The 25318-nt window shown below is 40.1% G+C and overlaps 1 pseudogene; it reads left to right on the top strand.

The window, feature by feature from the left end:
* Window positions 1–21903: 21903 nt before the first annotated feature.
* Window positions 21904–25059, top strand: LOC145003108 (carboxyl-terminal-processing peptidase 3, chloroplastic-like; annotated as a pseudogene).
* Window positions 25060–25318: the final 259 nt, after the last annotated feature.

Below are 25318 nucleotides of genomic sequence, written 5' to 3'. Positions count from 1 at the left end.
ATTATGATTGCGAGATCTTGTACCACCCGGGCAAGGCTAATGTGGTAGCCGACGCGTTGAGTCGCAGGGCGGAGAATACTCCACTGCGAGAGGTATGTTTGAGATTGACAGTGATAGCTCCAGTTCTGGATGCCATCCGTGGGGCACAGGCCGAGGCTGTGCGACCGGAGATGCAGAAGAGAGAACGGGTCGTTGGGTTGGTTTCTGAGTTTGTATCGGATAGTCGAGGGCTTATGACTTATCAGGGCTGGATCTGGGTACCGTATGTGGGCGGTACGCGTACTACATTGATGGAGGAGGCTCATAGATCGAAATTTTCGATCCATCCCGGGGCTACGAAGATGTATTTGGACTTGAGGAAAGAGTATCGGTGGCCTTGTATGAAGAGGGATGTCGCATGGTTTGTCGAGAGGTGTTTGACCTGTCGAAGGGTAAAGGCCGAACACCAGAGACCGCATGGCAAGTTGCAGCCATTGGAGGTTCCTGAGTGTAAGTGGGAACAAATCACTATGGATTTCATCACCAAATTGCCGAGGACTGCCAGAGGAGTCGATGCAATTTGGGTGATTGTGGATAGGTTGACAAAGAGCGCTCACTTTCTTGCCATCAGTGAGAGTTCTTCGGCGGAAAAGTTGGCGGAGATTTATGTGAGGGAAGTTGTATCTCGGCATGGGGTGCCGATCTCGATTGTTTCAGACCGTGATGTGCGTTTCACTTCCCGGTTCTGGAAGAAATTTCATGAGGAGTTGGGTACTAAGCTGCATTTTAGTACCGCATATCACCCACAGACCGACGGCCAGAGTGAGCGGACGATTCAGACACTTGAGGACATGCTTCGAGCATGTGTATTGGATTTTGGGGGTAGTTGGGATACGTATTTGCCCTTGGCAGAGTTTTCCTACAATAACAGCCATCATTCGAGCATCGGTATGCCGCCCTTTGAGCTGTTGTATGGTAGAAGGTGTCGGACTCCCATTTGTTGGGGAGAGGTTGGGCAGAGGGTAATGGGCAGTACAGAGATCGTGATTCAGACGACAGAGCAGATACAGCAGGTCAGACAGAGGTTATTGACCGCCCAGAGCCGACAAAAGAGTTATGCGGATAGACGCCGGTCCGAGCTGGAATTTCAGGTTGGCGACTTCGTTCTCCTGAAGGTTTCTCCTTGGAAAGGAGTGATCCGGTTCAGGAAGAGGGGCAAATTGGGGCCCCGGTTTATAGGTCCATTTCGTGTGATTGCAAGGGTAGGCCGAGTAGCCTATCGGTTGGAGTTACCAGCAGAGTTGGGGCAGATTCACAACACTTTTCACGTATCGCAGTTGAGGAAGTGTATAGCCGATGAGTCGGCAGTGGTTCCATTAGAGGATATTCAGGTTGATGCAAGCCTGAATTATGCTGAGAGACCAGTGGCCATCAGGGATCGGAAGATCAAGGTTTTGAGAAACAAGGAGGTACCTCTGTTTTTGGTTCAGTGGCAACATCGGAAGGGATTAGAAATGACCTGGGAGCCAGAGCATATGATGCGGGAGCAGCACCCGGAGCTGTTTTAGAGCGAGACTTCGAGGGAGAAGTCTAGTTCTAGTGGGGGAGAGTTGTAACATCCGGACTTTTTCCAGGTATCATGTAAATTGAATTTTGTTAAATTGTGAGGGGGACTCGGCGAGTTGGAGCTCAGACTCGCCGAGTAGAGACGCGGATTGGACGATGGATCGCGCCCGGACTCGGCGAGTCCAGGATATGGACTCGGCGAGTCTGCGCTGTGTAGTGAAACCCTAAATTTCCAGGTTTGAGACCTATTTAAAGGGCCTTATGGCCGTCATTTGTGCTCACCCAACCCTGAGAGAGAAACCCTTGAGTGCTTGGATGATTTGAGAGAGAAAGGAGCATATCTTGACCTTGTGGGTGCCATTTAGCAAAGAAGGAGGTGATCCTAGGCAAGAGGAAGTAAAGGAGGTTGCTATTTCATGGATTTGGAGCCTAGATCATCAATCTAGAGGTATGATTTCGGTTTATATTCTGTTTGGTGAAGTATTATGCGATTTAGGGCTTTTTGTGGACATTTATGGGATGATTTGATGCCCAATGGTTCCCTCCTTGTGCTGAGGTTTTGGATCTGGATCCATAGAGGTCCAGAGAGCCTCACTCCTCAAGCTTTTTGTATGGAAATGGAGTTCATGACCTTGTGTTGTAGTATTTGAGTCAAAAACATCATATATGGTCATATAGAGGCTGTATGTGCATCAAGATTGTAACTTTACGTGCTAAATGAGCTTGGAAGGACTGGATCTATGGGTTAATGGACTGGATCTGACCTTATGAGCAAGCTTGAGTCATTGCATGGCACGGACTCGCCGAGTCCGAAGAACAGACTCGGCGAGTAGCATGAATGTTGCCCGACCACACAGTGAGTGGTCTCGCCGAGTTGGGAAAGGTGGACTCAGTGGGTCAGGGGGGGAGTCAGAGTGGACAGGTGGACTGAGTCAAACTGGACTCGCCGAGTTGTTCTTGAGACTCGGCGAGTTGAGTCGTGGTGGCCCCACAACTCATGCCAGGTGGAACTCGTCGAGTTGGGAGAATGCTCGACGTGTCAAGGGAGGATCCCAGGGAAATTGGTGTATACGCTCAGACTCGCCGAGTCGCTATAGCGTACTCGCCGAGTCCGGTCAAAGTTGACCGTTGACCATTGACCAGTGTTGACCTAAGTTGACTTGTTATAGTATAGTCAACCCTAGTTGGGAAATTGTTAATTAGGGATGTATTGTGCTATAGGGGGACTATAGCTCGGCAGATCGAGTGATTAGCAATTTCAGATTTACGACTTACCGAGACACACGAGGTGAGTCTTCTCATTATACTTTACCTTGAGTAGGTAACCAGAGTTATGTGATAGAGTATTGGTATGCTATGTATGTTACGTGTTGTATTGCATTATTTCTATGTGATTCATGTGGTGCATATTTATCAGAGCTAGAACCTGAGGGTTCACAGAGTTTGGGTGCACGGACCCACAGAGTTATAGCCTTGAGTGGCTAATATGTGTTATATGTGGTATTTTGGGGAACTCACTAAGCTTTGTGCTTACAGTGTTTGATGTTATTGTTTCAGGTACTAGTGACGATCGCGGGAAGGCGCCGGCTTGATCCGTACACACACACGCTCGGAGTTTGATATTATGATCTTGGGATTTTGTATTGTCTTGTTTGGGTAATTAAATGGTTGTTTTTATGAATATCGATGGAATTATGTTTTATAGAAATTAAAAAAAAATTGTTTTGAAATTTACGGTGTTACAACATAAATGAAGTTTCTATCTTCGAATATCGATACAAACAACTTTATGTATATAAAAGATATTATATCACTAAGTTATTTTCACCAAATGGAACATACTATCTGTAAAACTATAATGGGTATAGTTAACGAGTCAGTCGTACATTTTACATATACATCTTGAAAAACGAAACACTTTCAAAAGAAGTAAGGTCATTTCATTATAAATCTATTTATACTAAGCAATGTGAGATATTCAAACTTCAACGTACATTTATGTATGCATTTCAAGTCCTGTATTATATACCATAATCTCTTGGAGGGAGAGCGTGATACTTGTGTATAGATCTATACGGGATTGACAACCCCGCACCTAAACTACTAGCTATAGTTAGACCGGCAGATCTGGGGTGACAAATATCATAACACTACAACACCTGAAGAATGTTGTTACAGGCCGTCAGTGTCAATAGCATGGTTATAAAACTCACATAAAAAGTATAAAACAAGATTGATTTACGAGATTCATATGTGCATTGCAGTTTTCTACATTATTTTTCATACAAAGTTGTTTTTATCATTCAAGTATAAAAGATACCAACACATTCCAACTTTGGAAACTTTTTGAATCACTTACAAGAAAATATTGGATTTTTGGAAAACCTCGTTTACCAATTTACTACCAAAAAGGATATACTTTTCAACTCGAAACACTCATGAACTCACCAACTTAATTGTTGACACTTTTTCAAAACCACTTGTATTTCTCAGGGAATCAGTGATACAGGTAACTACCAGCTTTTGGGAGAAGGAACACTAAGGATGTTTTTATTATTGAACATTTATCATCATATTGTAATATTCTTTTGATAACATGTATAACGCAACAATATACGTTTTCATTATATATATATATATATATATATATATATATATATATATATATATGATGGTTGTGTTACTTTCTTTACAATATTTAATTGTTGTGATACTACGTGAAGTCATCCACCCCCGAATGTTTCCGCCATTCTGGTTTGGGGGTGTGACAGCACACACCACAATTTTCATCCTGTAATATTTTAGAGTCTGATATTTTGAGAGATGGATTTGACACAATACTTTGATATGATATTTTAGATACACAACATGTGATTTTATTTTGTTATTTTATGAGTTCTGGGTTTTTCTTTAACGATTTAAAACAAAAAAATTTGGACTGTATTTTTGGGATGTTACTAGCTGATATCAGAGCCATGATTTGAGGGATTCGGGCACAGTCTCGGGTGCGTCTGAACTCAAACTAAGGAATTGGTATAGAAAATTTTTCAAAAGAAAATCCTTTTTACTAAAAGAACTTTCAGAAAAAGAAAAGAATTCTGAAAAGAGAATATAACTTTGAAAAGAGAAAGGGGTGTGGTGCATGCAATCAGCCGAACTCAAGTAACTACAGCTAAATTACACATACAAGTTTATGCTATGATATGTTTATGAGAAATGCATGCTTGATTAGGGATTAAGATCTAGGAAGGATTCTTTATGTGCCTGTTATGAATGAATCAGCTTTATGAACTGCATCCTAGTACAGATTAGTCAGTATGGTGGCCTGATTAGTATACGCTTGATTATGTGTACTCAATACTCGAATGCTGCTTGCTTTGTGCTTTTAGGAGTTCTATTTGTCTTTTACTAACTGCTAAATGAATATGTTTAGTTACATATTGCAAGGACTACATAATTTCAGAAGGTTAGTTCTAGCTCTATTTTGCTGCTCTTGTTTGAGACCAACCGTTGTAGGGTAGGATCTCTCATTCGAAGAATTATCTGGTGTTAATGATATGTAATAGTATTCGCGAGCTAGTTAGGGGATGATAGCAGGGACTTCTTAGGCAGCTAATGGTGGAGAGTGGGATGGTGATTACCCTAGGGCAAGCCTAGGTTGAGAGTATTGATGGGATAAGTAGTAGTAGTGGAAAGGGACTTGGTGGAGTCAAGGAAATCCTTAAGGAAAGTATAGATAGATGTGTAAGTTAGTATTGGCCCGTACTACTGAAAGCAGAGGATCTATACTCGAGTCAAGGAGGCCTGAGATTAAACCTAGAAACTTCTAGTGCGTGTGTTATCCCTAGATAGTGATGTGTATCCTGATGATTGTTATGTTATATTGCAGTACGGTGACACTACGGGGTAGACCAGTGGGCAACTCTCTGGAGCCAGGAAGCTCGATGAGTAGATGAGAGAGTTTAATTCAGTTGAGATTACATGTAGTATTCTAGACCATACTCCTCTGATCTTTACTACGTTCAAGAACGATATTATGGAGATTTTGGATGAGATATTGGGTGTGTTTCGCACGAAGATGGCGGCCATGATTGGGGCACGCACACTGACGTTCAGAGAGTTCTGAGCCTGTGGAGCTCTAGACTGTCATTGGGATAAGGACCCCATTACTAGTAGTCATTGGTTGTCAGACATCGGAAATGCCTTCTGTTCTAGGCGGTGTCCCGAGGGGGACAAGGTCCGACTTGCCTTCTTTATTCTGAAGAACAAAGCATGTGATTGGTGGGAGGAGGTTGGACATGCTATTGGAAACGAGACCGAGTTAGACACGATGACATGGAGCGACTTCTCGACCAGGTTCAAGGCCGAGTTTGCACCAATTATTGAGGAGAATCAGTTAGTACGGGAGTTCCAGGACCTCCATCAGACTATAAAGACAATGGCGGAGATCACCACCAAGTTTAGGGAAAGTGACCTTCTTATTCTGCAGTATACGGCGGACGAGGAGATGAAGAAGGATCGGTATCACGAAATGATAAGGAGTGACATCAGGCAGTTTCTGAGCCGTTCCGGTTGCAAGACACTGGAGGATATGATCTCTCGATCCAGGGAGATGGAGACCGTCTTAGAGGCAGAGAGCAAGAGGAAACCAAATGAGGTTCAGGCTTCTGCAGGGTCGGGCGAGAGGCCCAATTTGTCAGATTCTAGATTGAGAGGTCATCAAGATCGTAGCCGATGTGGCAAGTACAGTAGGGCACACGAGGGTGCATGTAGGAGCGGTAGTGGTGGTGATTCATGTTGCTTCAAGTGCGGCCGGATCGGTCATTATATTAGGGATTTTACTGCTACCACCACCCAGGGATCAGACCTGATCTGCTTCCATTGCAGTCAGAGGGGCCACAAGAAGGCCTAATGTCCGAGTTTGGCAGCAGGAGGACAGGTGATAGCACCTGCCCTTGCAACATTGAGGATCAACAATGGCCGTCAGGGCTGGGCGAGGTGCCTTCGGCGAGGAGCAGGGCATTTCAGTTGGTTACAGAGGAGACACGAGCAGCCCCTGATGTGGCAGGTGTGTATATATGCTTTTTATTATTTTTTTATTATGATTTTAATTCTATTGTCTCGCATCTATATGAGTCATTGTATCTTGGGATTATATTTCCTGCTTATGTTCTGATTATATGTCATCTACATACCATGGGTCTTAGGGTAGTAGTGTGGGGACGTCTCCGAATAAAGTGAGTTCTCAGGATACGGTACCTGTAGCAAGTATGATTTAAACTCGGAAGTGTTCTGACAGTCTTCAAGGGTCTTACTACTTTAGTGTCAGTTAGTTTTGAAAACACCAACAGTGGTAAGTGTTAGTTGCCAGCAAGATTGATCACTTGATGATACGAAGGATTGGAAATCTTTCCATTTAGGTGTGTTGTAAGAGGTTAGTGGAACCAAAGTGGGGGAGAGTTCTCTAAGGGTTTAGGAACAGAAGAAAGTAAGGATTTAGGATGAGTTCGCATTCTCGTCATGAAGGAAGGCAGCCCAAGTGGCTGATTGGATTGAGGGGTATGAGAGTTGCGAGTTTGGGAAACTTCTCAACACCGGGTTTCGCGTATTTTTTTTATAACTAGCTTAAGAATTAGGATGGGAATTCCAGTAAGGACGCAATTTCAGCAAGGAATTTAGGTTGTATGAATGATTGAAGTGGGAAGTGTTGTAAGACTACAGGATAACCATAGCATTCACTAGTAGCCAGATAGCGGAGTATGGGCGAGGCCTGAATCTCCTTGTCAGCGGAGTGTGGGAGAGGCCCATATCTCCTAGTCAGCAGAGTGTGGGTGAGGCCCGTATCACCAAGTTAGCATGATCAGAATCAGGAAACGATAGGTAGATTGAAATCGAGGGAGTTGTTCTAATAATACATTAAGTGAGGGATCATATTATTTAATTGGTATTGATTAAGAATTAATTTATAATTAATTTAGTGATCAAGAGAGACTAATTAATTGATATATATGAGTTGGGCTAATGATCCATGATTTGATTTGTGATGGGCTTACGGGTTAGTCCATGAAGTATTTATCCAAATCACATGGAAGGATCATAAGTTTATGTGTACGGGTTAGGGTTACACATGACCCTTGAAATTGCACACTCACACACACACACACACACACACACACACATATATATATATATATATATATATATATATATATATATATATAATTGGTTAGCACCTTGAATTCCAAGAAGTAGAATACGATTTCTAGTCTCCTAAATCTCTATAATATACATCTAGTTGTTTATTGGTGTTTATGACTTGTTTGAGGCACAACACTTGGGGTGCTAAGTTCTCGTAAGTCCAAAGTCTTACTAGCTACATAAAAAGGTAATCTTCTAACTAGTATTATGATTTATCTATCAAAATTTTTATGCTAGTTTAGGCTTCATGCTTTGCAAACCAATGTAGCATGTATAATTAGAGAAAACTTAGGTCCAAAGCATTAGGGTTGTATGTGCACCATTGGAATGTTAGAGTACACAAAACCCAACAGTGATTTTCAAAGCTGAAAAAACTGCAATTTCGGATTCTACCAGGGCCTACTCGACAAGTCCATGTATGAACTCGATGAGTAGGTGCCTTATGGTGATGAACTCGTCGAGTTCATAAGTGCATTCGACGAGTTGGTGCATCTGATGGCAGAATCTTTGACTTTTTGGCATCTTTTGGATTAGGAACATTACCACAAACTGTTTTGGTTCATAATATTCGATTTTAATGATATGGTAATGTTAATCCCCATCCAATAACATGATGTTATCAAATTTTAAGATAATTACAAAATTTTGTGAAAAATTGGTTATTTGTAAAATTTCAAGTTATCATGTAATATGAATCAAATTAGGTTAAATTGGTAAATAATCATTATATGATGATTGGATAACTTAATTTGATCTAGAATTGTTTCTTGAAGAGTTCTATAACTTGTCCTCAAGTTATGGAACGTGAAAATTTATCATTCATGAAACACTAATTCTCATAAGTTACGAAATTCCAAAGGTCTTGTAAAGTTCATAAGTTGCCCTCAAGTTATGGAATTGGAAAGGTCTGATCAATGAAACAATAATTCCATAAGTTATTGAAATCAAAATTTTTGAGAAGTTACAAAACATGACCTCAAGTTTTGGAACTTAAAAAGTTACATTTATGAAACTTTAATTCCAAACCCTAGAATATTAAAAGTTTAAAATTCAATCATATATTATTATAATATTAAAGTTTAATACTTATATATGTGTAAGACAAGTCATTCTTACAGTTTGTAGGCCTCATTCACTAATTCGATCTATAAGGGGGGTATATGTGATAACCCGAAATTTCAATCATATGCAATAGATCAGTTCAATCAAAGTTACCCTCGTTTTGCTATCTTTTAACACTTTTAAGGTCTATTTGAGTGTTCTAAACCTAGTACAATCAAGGTAGGATCCTAGAAATGGGATAACTCGATGCATATCAAGCAAACTCGAGCCAAACACTCCAACATATGGAATGTGCGGCCGCACACTTGAGTGTACGGCCACACACATGTGTGTGCGGCCGCACACCCATCCCAGCCACACACTCCCACCTATATATTCAACACTTGGTCATTTTTGAACACTTTTACACTTCTTCAAGGCTGGAACTTGAAATCCTCTCAAGTATCATCCAACTTTTCACTTCAATCTTCAATCAAGTAAGTGATTCATCCTTTGATTAGCTAATACATAACCTTAACTAGCCTTCCCCTTTGCTTTGAATCATGAAAACACCGTTTTGGTGTTAAATCCTCAAAAACACCAAGAACACACACTACCTTTTTGGACTTTAACTACCCTTTCAAGCCTCTATAACGGGTATACACTTATCATAACTTGTTGTATGTTAAGAACACTTGATGATATACTTGAAAAACACAACTTTGTCATCTTCATAAAGGGTGTGCGGCCGCACACCTTCATGGTGGCCGCACACACCCTTTTTAGGTCTAAAAATGATAATGAACTCCATATCAGGCAAAATCATGAAGTAAGAAACCTTCCTAGATAAGTCCTAAAGCCTTAAAATACGTTTTGGCACATTTCTTAGGAAGTGTGTGGCTGCACACCTACTGTGGCCGCATACACACAAATATTGTGTATTTTGACCATACACTCCCTTGTAAAGCCATACACCCCTTATATACAATCATATATGGTTGTAACACTTCAATATAAGTGTTTACTAGTCCCTAAGGTGGTTCAAATTCAATAACTAGTTGTTATAAGCACTAATTGTATACATACATACATACATATAAATATATATACATATATATATATATATATGCGTGTGTGTGTGTGTGTGTATATATATATATATATATATGTCATTATATGGTTAATAGGATTCAGTTGTGCTCAAGTCTCCAATTGGCACCCAACGATCCTATATCGATCATTCATCTGAGTTACTCACTACAGGTGAGTTCATACCCCTAAATCAACCTTTTTAAATTAATTTAAATTCTTTTATGGGGGGGATTACAAGTTGAAACATTCTAGTTATCAAATCAATCACACATGATTAATAACTAGAAAAAAAACAGAGAGATTTTCTATTACTTTCACATTGTTATCAAACTTATGGATTCAAATACTTTGAAATGTTTGTCAAACTCTTTTACATACTAAACTCATTATCAAGCTTGTTATTATATGCCAAACTTTCTTTTACAGCTTTCAAACTATTATAATGTCAAAACCATGCCTAATGCATATATTGTTATAAAAGTAAGGTTGTAAGGACTTAGGACTGATAACTCACTTTATTTCTTGTTCCTTGTTTGGTTGTGGACTTAGATTACGCTGTTGTTTGTCTGAGTGTCATTTGTTCCTTAGTTATATATTATGTATATATGTATAGATATAAAAGGCTTTTATCTCAGTTCAATACATTCAGTCATACAAACAATTCTACTATTAAACTATAATAGGTATAGTTTAGGAAGATACTACTCATTACTTCTAGTGGAATGAAGCCTACAAAGAGTTAGTTCATTCATGAGTCAATACATACTATTATTAGAAACTATACAAATATACTATGATGAGAAACTAAGAGACCTTACTATTATGAGAAACTATACAAACATACTATGATGAGAAACAGATACAGAATACTATAACGAGAAACAATACACACACTACACTATACAAAAGAACATACTACATACTAGACAGAGAGAACATAGAATACTCTAGTATACACAATACATATGCAAGTATACTATAACATAAATGTGAACCACTATTTCGGGGCATGTCATCACTGCCATGGCTCGATTTGTATCCAGAGTCTCCTGGAGGGAGAGCTTGAATTTACGTATAGATATATACTGGATTGACTATCATACACCTGGCTGCTAGCTACAGTGGGACCTATATGCCTACGAGTGCCAACTGTCATTTCTTCTGACGTCTTTCATCATCGTGTTTTTAGTCGATATTATGGTGCAATCAAATCACATTATACCTTTATAAATAATCGGTTTAAGGTAGTTAGTACAGAAGTAGTTACTATAATACAACACTACAGTACTATATTGTTTTCCCATTGCATTCACTTTGTGATCTTCTCACATAAACGGTAATGTATAAACTATATTTTGTTAATGATAGGCATACTTGGGAAAATTACACACTTTTACAAGAAACGAACATACTAAACAGGCGGGCCTTGTTAGAAGGCTACTTTTAGTAGAAACTATAGGATTTTCTAGGAGATACAAATATTTACAAACATTTACAAACATCTACAAACATATACATACTTATACATTCAAACACTTACAAACATTTTCATACAAACAATGTCACTAAAATGCTTATGAAATCACCATCTTTATGGATGACAAACTCTTTCAAAATAACTTGTATTCTCAAGTCATCAGTAGACAGGTACCCATGTCAACTTTTGAGAAGATGGAGCACATTCAAGACTCATCTTTTCTTTTGATTCATATTTTTGGTGTCTTATAAACTATACAGAACACTTGTATTAAAGTACATTATTAACCCAATGGATGATTTTGTTTGCTTGTTTACTACTATTTTGTGTTATGATACTGTACCGAACGTTTCTGTCGTTTCGTTTTTGGGGTGTGACAGATTGGTATTAGAGCATTGTTTATAGTGAATTGAGTATATCAACCCATAAAAGATATACAAACTATAAACACAATGGGATTAAAACACTCTGACCAAGAGTTTCTACTTTTAAATAATAAAATATTTAACTAAGTATACATGCCTGCATCAATGCTAAATTAGTGTCACTAGGACAGAACAAAAATATTACGATTGTTGAATATCTCAAGTAGGCTTGGGGATGTTTGGTCAGTCCTGGGAGTGACATAGCCTGATCAACTATGTTGGTCTGAGAAGTGATTAGCATATGCCCGAGAATGGTTGTGATATGGGAACAAGTGTAAAAACTTACCCACACTACTACAATGAAAACATTAGAACAAAACATAAACCTAAAATACTATAGGAGTATTTTGTGTTACCATAATTGTTATCTGAGAACTAAAATGTTCTTTATTAGTAGGTCAATAGTTGCTAAGTGGATACGCTAAGGTTATATGTAACTAAGATGTGATAGACTGAGAATCTGTGGTCTTTGCTTTACTCCCTGTTCCTTGTTTTGTTGTGGGTTTAGAGTTAGGGTCACTTATTTGAAGGTCTATCCTATTTCAATTACATATAAATGGTATGCATTATACAAGTATCGAATTAACTAATAAAGACAATCTTATAATTATCTAATTAGTACGTCTATTAATTATTTCTTTATCCATATTCTCGCATAAATAACATGGTTGGATTCCATCCCCACGGTGACCCATACTTCCCAAACGAAGGCAATGTTGGATGGCTTGAAGAAGAGCCAGAAGATGATCATCCAATCCCTTTGGATGATCACCACACGGAAGGTTTTTCTAATAGTTCTGACTTCGAGCCTGAATTGACTTCGAGCCTAAAGTCAATATCCTACCCCCTGTGGCTCCTGTCCTAAATCTTAACTCTCATCCAGCTTTTCAAGGCCCGACGCCTGCATGGGTGGAATGCGTGGAAACATGGAGCCAAGAGCAGAATCAGCCCATGACATTCAATGGAGACCGAATAATTTATGATGTGAGCGAAGGAGGCTCAGCAGACAGGATTCTACCAATCCTGGTCCGCAGAGTTGCACGTAATGAAATACAGGGCATGGCAGCTCTCCATCGAATCACGAAAGTTGATGCCAATGCGAGGATGCATACCATTCTCACAATTCATCTTGAAGATGCTCGGGAGAGGTCTAGGAGAGATGACGAGATACTGCAGTAAGAGCTTGCTGCAACTCAGGCTGAAGTCATAGAACTCCGGGTTCGCCAAAGGGTTTATGAACGACACCTTCTCGACATGGAGCGTCAACTGGCAAGCTAGAGGGTTCACCCAAGGGGTACCCATCGCCGGTAAAAGATGCTATAGTCTTCCTCTATTTTGGTTTAAGGAATAGCCTTCGTATCTATGACCTATGTAGCACTTTCCTGTAAAATATTTTTTTCTTTCAGTACACTATCTAGACTACTAAGTTGTCGACATTTTATCTTATATGGTTTAACATAAGACCTACTGTGATGTCATTTTTCCTGAACTCATTTACATCATTATTACTAGTAATATTGGCAGTTATCTAATCTACTGAGAAGTCTATACCCTTGTGTTTTCCCTACTCTATTGTTGTGTCTTTATTCCAATCATACACTGATTCTAATGTTTGGACTATGGCGATTTAGTCCATGGATCACTATCATCATACTTACAATCTATTCTTACTATTATCATCATCTCCATAAACTTTTAGCAAAAGATGCCGCCTCGCAAGCATCCGAACAGAGACACGCCTGTAAATCAAACTCCACCACCACCACCTCCTCCACTAATCGATATTGCAAATTTCAATGTTGTAGTAGCTGCGGTTGTGGCAACAGCCATGTCTTAATATCACTCTACCGGTGCCAAAGGAGGTAGAACACCTATTCATTCTACTCAAGGTGAAATCCCCGTGCGCTCGAGAGAGTGCTCATACAAGGACTTCATCAATTCCAAGCCAAAGTTCTTTAAAGGGACTGGCGAAGTCATTACCCTCTCGCAATGGTTCGAAAAGACAGAGTCGATCTTCAAAATCTGCTCCTGTCCCGAAGGGACCAAGTTCAAGTTTGCTGCTTACACCTTCGAGGTAAAAGCCCTGACATGGTGGAATAGCCATGTCAAGTCACTCACTCTAGTAGTGGAAAATTATATGGGATGGGAAACTTTGAAAGACCTCTTGATTGAAAAATACTGCCCGTGGGGCGAAATCCAGAAATTAGAACAAGAACTATGGAGCCTAACCATGAAGGGCTCCGATATAGTTTCCTATACCACCAGATTTAGTGAGATAGTGGCCCCATGTTGCAACATGGTTCCCACGGAGGGAAAGAAGATAGATAGGTATATCTGGGGGCCAGTGCCTCCAGTTCAAGGGAATGTTTTAGCTTCAAACCCCACTACCTTCCATAGTGCCAAGCGATTGGCACAACGTCTCATTGACCATGGGGTCCGTACCCCGTAATCAACAACAACTCTAGCCATCTTTGAACCCTCCAAAGCCACTGACAACAAGCGAAAGTTTTGGGATGAAAAAAAGAAGCAAAAAGTTGCTAAAAAGCAGAAGGTCGTGGTGGTTGATGCTGCGATAACACCTATCGTTGCTGCTCCGGTGAAGCAGTACGCTGAAACTTGCCGAAGTGCAATAAATGCAGCTTCCACCATAACGGTCCCTGCTGGGAAATGCAGTGTTCTAACTACAATAGGAAAGGATATACTATCCATTTCTGGAAAGTTCCGGCAAGGCCAATCACCCAAGTCCCCAGCTCTGGTGTGGCCAGGCTTGCTATGGATGTAGAAAGGCAAGCCACTACAAAAGGAACTACCCGAAGGCAGGGAATGTCAGTGGAGTGGGAAGAGTTTTGCCTATAGGCCATGAGGAAGAAGTTATGGACCCTACAGTGGTCACTGGTACATTTCTCCTTGATGACTCTTATGCATGCATACTATTTTATAGTGGAGCGAAGAGAAGTTTCGTGAATCAGAAATTTGCTCACCTACTTAAACAACAACCGCGCACACTTAAAGAACCATTCACTGTAGAAATGGCTAACGGGAAAACTGAGAGCACTAGAAGTATATACATAGGATGTCCTCTAACTCTAGATAGACATACCTTCTTAATCGACCTCGTGTCGGTCTCAATTAAAATTTTCAACGTCATAATCAACATGGATTGGTTGAGTCTTCATCGCGCCGACTTCATGTGTTACGAGAAGGTTGTTCGCCTTAATCTGCCGTCTGGCAAAACCCTTATCATCTACAGTGACAAACCTGGCATGAACCTTCGCATCATCTCAAGTATCCAAGCTTAGAAGTATTTGTGTAAGGAATATCATTTGTTCCTTTCTCATGTTGTTGATACGAGCCTAGAAACAAAAGACCTAAAGAACATCCCAGTAGTGTGCGACTTTCCCGTCATTTTTCCAGAAGAACTACCAGGATTACCTCTGCAACGACATGTCGAGTTCAGAATCGACTAAGTCCCAGGAGCTACCTCAATAGCCAAATCGCCTTATCAGCTGGCACCAGCTGAGATACAGGAACTATTTGGTCAACTTAACGAACTGCTCAGCAACGGCTTCATCAGACCTAGCTTCTTGCCATGGGGAGCACCGGTCTTATTCGTAAAGAAGAAAGACGGATCGTACCATATGTTCATCGACTACAGAGAGCTCAACAAACTTACGGTCAAAAATCGTTACCCTCTGCCTCGCATAGATGATTTGTTCGACCAACTTCAAGGGGCGAGTTGGTTTTACAAGATTGATATGAGATCCGGATATCACCAGTTACAAGTGCTTGAGGAGGATGTTCCGAAGACAGCCTTCCGAACTCGTTACGGACACTAAGAGTTCATGGTGATGCCATTCGGATTGACCAATGTGCCCAAAGTATTCATGGATTTAATGAATAGGGTATGTCATCCTTACTTGGATCACTTCGTCATTGTATTCATCGATGACATAATTATCTAATCTCATAGTGAGGAGGAGCATAATAAGCATCTGTGGCTGATCTTATAAACACTACGGTCAGAGAAGCTCTATGCGAAGTTCTCTAAATGAGAACTTTGGATCCGAAGAGTCAAATTGCTAGGTCATGTTGTCAGTGAAGAGGGAATCCACGTGGACCCATCCAAAATCAAGGCCATTGAGAACTGGTCAGCACCAAAGAAGCCTACAGAAATTCGTACAAAACTTCTCAAGAATTGCGAAACCTCTTACAATACTAACCCATAAAGGTGTGGCCTTTGACTGGAAGAGAAACAAGAAAAGGCGTTCCAAATGCTGAAACGAGCCTTATGCACCGCATCGATACTATCCCTCCCTGAAGGAATAAAAGACTTTGTGGTATATTGCAATGCATCCAACCAAGAGCTCGGTTATGTCCTCATGCAATGAGGTAACGTCATCGTCAATGCCTCAAGGTGGTTGAAGACACACGAGGTCAACTACACCACACATGATCTTGAGCTAGGAACAATTGTGTTTGCTCTGAAGATCTGGAGACACTATCTGTATGGTATGAAAAGCACAATCTTTACAAACCACAAAACCTGCAACACATACTCACCCAGAAAGAACTCAATATGAGGCAACATCGGTGGGTCGAGCTACTCAATGACTACGAATGCGAAATTCGTTATAATCCAGGTAAAGCCAATATAGTAGCAGAGGTCCTAAGCCGGAATAAATATTCTGGTCAAAGAGTAAAATCTTTGACTATGACTATCCATTCGCACCTGTCCACACAAGTTAAGGAGGCTCAGATCGAAGCCTTGAAACCTGAAATGGTGGTGGGTGAATCCCTGCGAGGGATGGATAAAAATTGGAAGTTAAGGATGATGGAGCTTATTACCTCATGGACCGAATCTGGACACTGAAACACGGTGGCTTCAGAGACTTGGTCATGACCGAAGTGCACAACACGCGATATTCCATCAATCTGGGTTCAGATAAGATGTACCTGGATCTAAAAAAAAGTTATACTTGTGGCCTAACATGAAAGCAGAGATTGCTACCTTCGTGAGTAAATGCCTTACTTGCGCCAAGGTCAAGGTCGAATACCAGAAACCCTTAGGTTTACTAGAGCAACCAGAGATACCACAATGGAAGTGGGAGCGGATCACTATGGACTTCATAACCAAGTTGCCCAAGACAACGGGTGGACTTGATACCATTTGGGTCATCGTTGATAGATTGACCAAGTCCGCACACTTCCTGCCTATCAAAGAAACTGAAAAGATGGAAAAGCTTAGAAGAACATACATTCGGGAGATTGTACAAATGCATGTGTTCCTATATCTATTATCTCCGATAGAGATAGTAGATTCACTTCGAGGTTCTGGAAGTCACTACAAAGTTCCCTAGGGACGAGGCTAGACATGAGTACAACCTACCATCCTCAGACTGATGGACAAAGTGAGAGAACTATCCAAACCTTGGAAGATAAGTTGCGAGCCTGTGTGATCAACTATGGGAAGGCATGTGATACTCATTTACCCCTTGTCAAATTTTCCTACAACAACAGTTATCACATGAGCATAAAGGTTGCTCCATTTGAGGCCCTCAATGGCCGGAAGTGCAGATCTCCTCTGTGTTGGACTGAGGTGGGTGACACCCAGCTAGCTAAAGGACAAGTTCCTGACAGCACTCTTACAGGTCCGGAGATCATTCGGGAAACGACAGAGAAGATCATTCAGATTTGTGAACGATTGAAACCCTCTAGAGACCGATAGAAAAGCTATGCAGACAAACGAAGGAAACCTTTGGAATTCCAGGTGGGAGACCACGTTCTTTTGAAAGTCTCACCTTGTAAAGGCTTGATACGCTTTAGAAGGCATGGGAAGCTCAATCCAAGATACATACGGCCTTTCGAGATTCTCGCTAGAATTGGCCCAGTAGCTTACAAATTCAACCTACCCCACGAACTTAGCAACATAATTAGAGAAAAATTAGATCCAAAGCATTAGGGTTATATGTGCACCATAGGAATGTTAAATCAGACAAAACCCAATAGAAATGTCAAGTGCGAGCACTTAAGGAGTACCGGAAGGATTGTCGGTTGTGGTGAGAGTAATACGCGCAGGAATCATAGTGGTAGAAGTGTTCTAAAGATTTTACCTCCAAGGATTAGTATTTCGCTCAGGAACATTAGATGAAAGGCCAAAAGAAGTGGTCCCTTCGAGGATTGGACCGAGCAGATGAAGTTATGCATCATATAGTTGGTTGGGAGTTATTTGTGGGGTAGGAGACCGTAACGGACTTTGAAGATGAATTCTAGTGTAAGTGGGGGATAATTGTAACACTTGAAATATAGAAGGCTAAATAAGGAAAGGAAACCCCAAGTCAGGAAGGTCTATTCATCTATTCCAAGGAGGATAACTCAACGAGTAGAAGCAAGATTGTGACACGGGAAGAAGGACCCACTCGACGAGTCGGTAAGAACCTTCTCGACGAGTTGGTATGGGTTTGGGAAACCCTAAATCCAGGTTTTTGTACTCTATTTAAGGATCTTAATCCCATCATTTCCACCCCATTTCCATCCTCCATTTTCCAAATCTTAGATCTCGAACCCTAATGCTATAGTGAGCCATTATTGAGTGTTCTTGAGTGCTTTGAACCTTAAGGATGAATGAGGATCTTGGGGAAGGAAGCAGGAGCTAGTATATCTGGCCACATCACCTCATTTCCATCATTTTCTGGTTATCAATTTTCTATCTTGTCCATTAGTTCACTAGATCTCTTCCTTTTTCTTTTATGAAGGTTTATGGTCCAAGAATGATAGATTTTGGGATTTGGAAGACCCAAGCAAGGATTCCATCAAATCTGGGATCATTAAGGGTTATTATCGCATATAGGTGCAAATAGTATGCCATTGGAACCCTCATGCAATCCTTAAGGAGTTATTATGGAATTTTAAGCCCCAAAAGGTCATGCATGGAAGAAAAGGCAGAGAATTTATGTGAGCAATCAATGTCTAAGGCCTAGATCTATGTTAGTACACCTTAGTTTGCAATACTATGGCTTTTCGACGAGAATCTATGTCTTAAGGAGTTAGGGTTTGAGCTAAACCCTTGAAGGAAAGGTATTGACGGGGAAAGTTGGAAACTTTACCCCTCTAGTAATGTTTCTAGAGTGTAAAAGGAGTTTGGAGTGTAGATCTGAAGTGTATAAGGCTTAATCTGTTAAGATGGCCCAAAATTATTGAGGGACTCAGCGAGTCTAGGGAGGGACTCGATGAGTCGCAGTGAGTTGCCCCGTTTCTGTTCATGCTAGAACTCGATGAGTCTGAGGATTAACTCGATGAGTTGATCCGATAAAATGTGACCATGAGTAGCCAGCAAACTCAGCGACTCATGGATTGATTAGACGACCTGGATCACGCTTTTAGGATTCTGATTTATGGAACTCGGCGAGTTGAAGGAGGAACTCGGCGAGTTGAAGGAGAAACTCAGCGAGTTGAGTCAACTCGGAGCATTGACTTCAACTTTGACCTAGGTTGGCCTAGTGTTACTTTTGAGGGTATTTTGGGACTAAGTGTTATTTTGGTACTGATAGCTCAGGGAGCCGAAGGAGCAGCAGTTCGGAGAATTGCAAGATAGCAGCCAGAGAAGTGACAGCAGGACTTCAGCAGTGCAAGGTGAGTTTTCCTCCAGTAGGAATGGGTTGAAGCCACAAATCTCGGGCCATTTATGTATGTTAGCATAGTCTGGACATAGGCCCGATGTCGGGGTTAGCCCGATGTAGTTTATATGTTATGTGTTCTAGACTTAGGTCCGATGTCGGGGTTAGCTCGATGTAGATTGTATGTTTCCGGACTTCGATCCGATTTTGGGGCAAGCCCGAGGAAGGTTAAGTTTCCCAGACTTCAGTCTGATGTTGGGCGGGGCCCGAGGAAGGAATGCATGTTTAGTTATACTTATTGTCTTTATGATACTTGAATGTTCCTGGTAAGGAGGTGAGTGTGGGCGAGGACCCGTATCCCATCACTAGCTGAGTGTGGATGAGGTTCCATATCTAATTCTTAGCAGAGTTGGGGTGGGGCCTTGAGATTAGCAGTTATAGCGTTGTGTTTGATTGTTATGTACTAGCATTTGTACGATTCTGGCGGGGCCTGATGCCGCATTCGCCTGATTCTGAGCGGGGTCTGATGTAGTAGGCTAGGCCCAATGTTTGAAGTATATGCTTATGTGTATGGTATATGGTAGTTTGGGGAGACTCACTAAGCTTCATGCTTACGGTTTCATTTTTTGTTTCAGGTACTTCAGGTAGCAAGGGAAAGAGCTCGGGATGATTGCATGGTACACACTACAATTTTCAGCCTGAGATATTTTAGACTCTAATATTTTGATACATGGATTTGACACAATACTTTGATATGATGTTTGAGATACACGACATGTGATGTTATTATGTTATTTTATAAGTTATGGGTTTTTCTTTAACGATTTAAAACAAATTTTTTGGACTATATTTCTGGGATGTTACAGCTTAGATCACATAACCAACATTATCAACATTCGGTAGGGTCTAAAATCTATTTCCTTGAATCCTAAGGCCTTCACAAGATTGAATTACAATCCACAATCCTGAAATAAGAAACATGTCAAAACTTAATGTTACGTCTACAATCATCATAATTTAGGCATTCTGATGATGCTAAAATGGGGGAATAATGAGTTTAGTTCTACTATGTTGTCACTTGATCATTCATATAATAGCAGACTCTCTTGAAAGAAGAAGATTATTTCCAGGATTCAAGAAAGTATTCATTTCTTAAGTCGGGGGGGGGGGGGGGGGGGGATTTCTCATCTTAGGGAGAACTAAAGTTGGAAGCAAGGTTTTCGAAATTAGGTTTTGACATCACTAGATAAATGAGATAGTAAGGTTAATCCATATGATCTAGTGAGTTGAAATACTCTTACACGCTAACCACCAGTGCAATGACAACATCAACACAAGGCTTCAAGTACCAACGCTAACATGTGACATTACGTACAATTGCATTTATGTTGTATGTAATTATAGTATTATATTGTATTTTAGATATCTGATATGATATCTTGGTGATAATGATCAGTTTTCATATTTTGAATAGATTAGAATCAATCCCATGATTGAAGGGTTTCTCTAGAACAGATTAGTACACTACAAGAAAAATAGCCTTTAATGACGCGCAAACAATGACACTCACGGATTCACGTTACCCATTTTTGGGCGTCCTTAAAAATAATGTCAGACTTCCAAAATTTGAAGGATAGTGGACACGCATTTTTGTGTGCCTCTAAATTAGTGTCTCAAGAAAAAAAAACTAAAAACACGGAGGGCGCTTTATCTTAAACGTGCGTCTTCTGTAGGTGTCGCTTTATAATTTTAAGGAAACACGCCTTGAGAAGATAACGGGGGAAACGAAACTATAAAATTTTGCAAACCCGCCTTTCTTTTCTACCTTCTTTTCTTTATCTTCACAATCAACTCTGCCCTTTTGTTTCTCTATTTCGATGGTTGTTTCCCTCTTGCCCTAATCACGTCATCGCCGCGAATCGAACACCGCCAGGCAGTGGAAGAAGATGATGAAGTTTGTCGTTGTCGTATGCCGCCATCCCTTGTTGTCTCTAACTATCTCTGCCCTTTCTTTATTCTTCGCTTCTATGATCTCAGCCTCTTATTCACCCCTCTAAATCCTTACTTGTGAGTCCACACCATGCTTGTTTTTATCTTGTTATGTAAAATCAAGAAACATTCAAAAAACCTTAGGGTTTCGCTGTGAGGCCTCGTTTCTTCTTATCAGTATCGGATTTCTTCTTGGTTGAGGGGCCAGATTGATGAGACCTGTGAGAATTCTGAGATCGATCATTGCTCCCTGTGTGACTGTGTGAGGATACAAAGATTAATGGTTGCGACAGGGATTAGCAAACCTCCTTATATCTTCTCTACCAGGTATAATAAATGTTGGGTTAAGTCTCTAGCTCTGCATTCTCTCTACCTCTGCATTCCCTCTCTCTCTCTCTCTCTAGAAAACCCTAATCACCCTTCTGGTTTTCTGAACCAGGAAAAAGCGTGGTTTGTGCATTTGTAAACCCGATATAGAGATTTTTGGGTCCGATTTTTAGGGATTACCATAAATCCCCCTAAATCCAACCATTACACTTGTTCATTCATTCCCCATAAATCCCTTCATCTTGATTACGATCTACAAACCCCCTAAATCCCCCAGTTAGAGTATCTACCATGGATGCTCTACGCCAACCTAATCTCGATCTTAGTAATTCTTCACCCCTTTCATCAATTTACACCAAAACCCCTCAAACACCAACCTCTTCAACTTTTCCCTATAAGTATCGATTATCTTCTTCCAGTTTCAATGGTTACCATAGCAAGTGTAAAGTACCAACACCACCTCAAGCTTTACCCAAGGAAAATTCGAATGAATCAGTTGAATCCAATAAGAAATTGATTGATTCAATCGCTAAAGGTTTGATCAGGCTCGCTGCTGCAGTCTCTGTTTGTTTTGGATTCGCCAGCTCTTGCCGAGTCCTTGACAATAGCATTCCCAGCTTCTCATACGCATGAGGTAGGTGTTCAGTTCGATCATCTTTTTTAGTAGTTTGTTTGGGTTGTGCAGATAAGGTGTTCAATCTATTGCTTATATGGGTTTGGTAAAATTTGATTTCGTAACAGGTGAATGTTGTGCAACGAACTCTCGTAGAGACTTGGGGTTTGATCAGAGAGACTTTTGCTGATCCAACTTTTAATCATCAAGGTACGATTCATTTCTGTTGTTTTATGTCATTTAGTGTCAATAAGTTTAACGTAATTTTATGTGTTTTCTGTAGACTGGGACTCGAAACTCCAGCAAACAATGGTGGAAATGCATCCACTTAGAACAGCTGATGCCGCATACAGCAAGATTAAAGGAATGCTTTCTACTCTTGAAGATCGCTTCACTCGCATTATCAGTTCAAAGGTGCAACTTTTCCCATTACTTTTACAAAAATTGTCCCTGTGGTTTCTAAAAGAGTTTTCAGTTTTGGACTAAAATTCAGAAACAACAGGAACCATTTTTGTAACTTATTCTTACTCCTAGATTCCAAAAGGGGGAACTTACTCTATTTTCTTTTCGGCAATGATTTGTACAGGAATACCAAAGTTTTAGAATTGGAAGTGATGGAAACGTACAAGGAGCTGGACTATTTGTGAATACTGAACCAGAAACCGGGCATCTGGTTTGTGATGCTGAGACTTGAACCTGAGACCTCAGTTATGGATTCTTATTTATTTTTTATTTTTAAAAATTTAAAATTTTTTGTTTCAGGTTTTATTGTCCTGTGTTGAGGGTAGCCCAGCTGCTAGAGCTGGAATACATGTAGGAGATGAGTTGATTGAAATAAATGGAGAGAGAGTTAAAGGGATTAGTGGTGAAGCTGCTGCACAAAGGCTTAGAGGTTATGTTGGGACAAGTGTTACAGTCAAAGTGCACAATGTAAGTTTCTTACATTTACGTTTGGTAGGAAGGAATGGAATGGTTGATTCCTTTCCAAAGGGTTTTATAGAAATTTGTGCATGTTCATATTTCTGATCTACATGGAAAAAAGTTGGCCATTGACTCTAGTTTTAGAGAGGTGAAACTACCCCGGGAATTCATCAGACTTTCTCCTATATTAAGTGTCATCATTCCTCATAGAACACCAAATGGTCATGTATCCAAAACCGGATATGTAAAGCTATTAGCCTTCTCCCAGGTGCTTATTAATTCTCTAAATCTTAGTATTACTTTATAACTTCATATCTTAAATTCATCTAACAACAAGCTTTTGTAAACAGAGTGCTGCTAACGATATAAAACACGCCATTCGTGAATTTGAAAATCAGGGTGTTGAATCTTACATTTTGGATCTCTGAAACAATCCAGTAAGTAGCCTAAAGTTGACTTTAGTAAACTTTTGTTTGACTATTTACTAGTATTTACATATATATATGTTTATTTATAGGGTGGTTTGGTGAAGGCTGGACTTGATGTTGCTCAAATATGCCTGGATGGAGATGAGACTCTAGTGAACACAATAGATAGAGATGGGAACATGTTTCCTATTAACATGATCAATCGCCATGCTGTTACTCGTGATCCGCTAGTTGTTCTTGTATGTTTTTTTTTTTTTTTGACATGAAAATCTATATATTCACCTTCTGTCACATCTTTTGCTAGTGCTGCCATGGCAGTGAGACAACGGCCACATCAGAAGAAGTATAAGCTGAGAACTGGCTGTGTTAATGTGTCCCATTTTCATAAACCTGGTAACAGGGTGCACACAAAGGCTACAGCTCAAGAAACATGTGACAGTTGGCGAAAAAGGTGTTGTTTTATTCCCCCCCTTTTTTTTGATATTTTACATTTGTATAAACCTAATATGGTTTTGATTTCTGAAATAAATTGATTTGTGCAGGGGAAACGAGGTTTATAAGAGTGGAGATTTATCAGAAGCTGAAGTATGTTATTCAAAGGGTATTAGTTCAATACAACATACAAAGACACCTGGCGTTTGTATACAGCCTCTTATTTTCTATTATATCAATCGTGCAACTATACGCATGGCTCTTGGAAGAATGAGGAAAAATGTTTAAACGACTGTAGAATGGCTGCTGCATTAGATCCCAATTTCATGAAGGTCAATAAGCTCCTATTCAGAGAAACTACTTAATATGAAAGGAGAGGCTCTTCTCATGGTATGTGAATGTGATTCATAATCTTTGTTAGTTTAATAATTGAAATTGACTGATTTGCCCCTACTTATTACACAGCTGGGGAAGCATAAAGAGGTGGTTCAACTGTGTGAGCAAACCCTAGATACGTCGGGTACTCAAAATTCTACCAATTTTTTTAACTACTTTCCCTTTACTTTTGAGTTTTAACCTCTTAATATTATATGATATTTATAAATCAGGGAGGGGAACTTCAGTGGTGAAGATACTATTAGGATTACCACCATGAACAAGCATGGGAAGCATGATTTGGATATTCCAGTCATTGTCAACCCAAGAAATGATCCCCCATTTATTAATATCATTGAGTTCATCATGTTGGAGAATGCGACAGAAGATGATATTCACTTTCCAGGTCATATTCACTTTCCAGGTATATTACAGTTTACAAGAAATAACAACGTACTTTTATGTATTTGCTTATTGTGAAAACATTTTACTTTTATTTCTTTCTATTACAGTTTACAACACTGCACTTTTCATTTATGCTCTTACAAGATTTGTTGTAAGTCCTTTAATCCCAAGCCACTGATAGATCCTTGTTGAATCTATCATAAACTCCAGGCATTTTAACCCCTGATTCAATTACGTGATAATATTAAGATAATTCCCAGCTTTCGAGATGTGGGTACCTCCAAGAAAGAACAAAGTGAAATTCATAATAATTCTTAGCTGCTAAACAAAAAACTCTAGGGACTGGTCCCCTAAAACAGTCCTGGGACAAAGTTAGTGCTCTTGACATAACAAAACAGCCATAATACCAGAAAAAACCATCCTACCCCTAGCCAAAA

This window comes from Lactuca saligna, chromosome 6 (genome assembly GCF_052625555.1).
Source record: "Lactuca saligna cultivar CGN05327 chromosome 6, ASM5262555v1, whole genome shotgun sequence".
NCBI classification, from domain to species: domain Eukaryota; kingdom Viridiplantae; phylum Streptophyta; class Magnoliopsida; order Asterales; family Asteraceae; genus Lactuca; species Lactuca saligna.
Note: the sequence above shows the minus strand (reverse complement) of the source record. Positions and strands in the feature narration are given on the sequence as shown.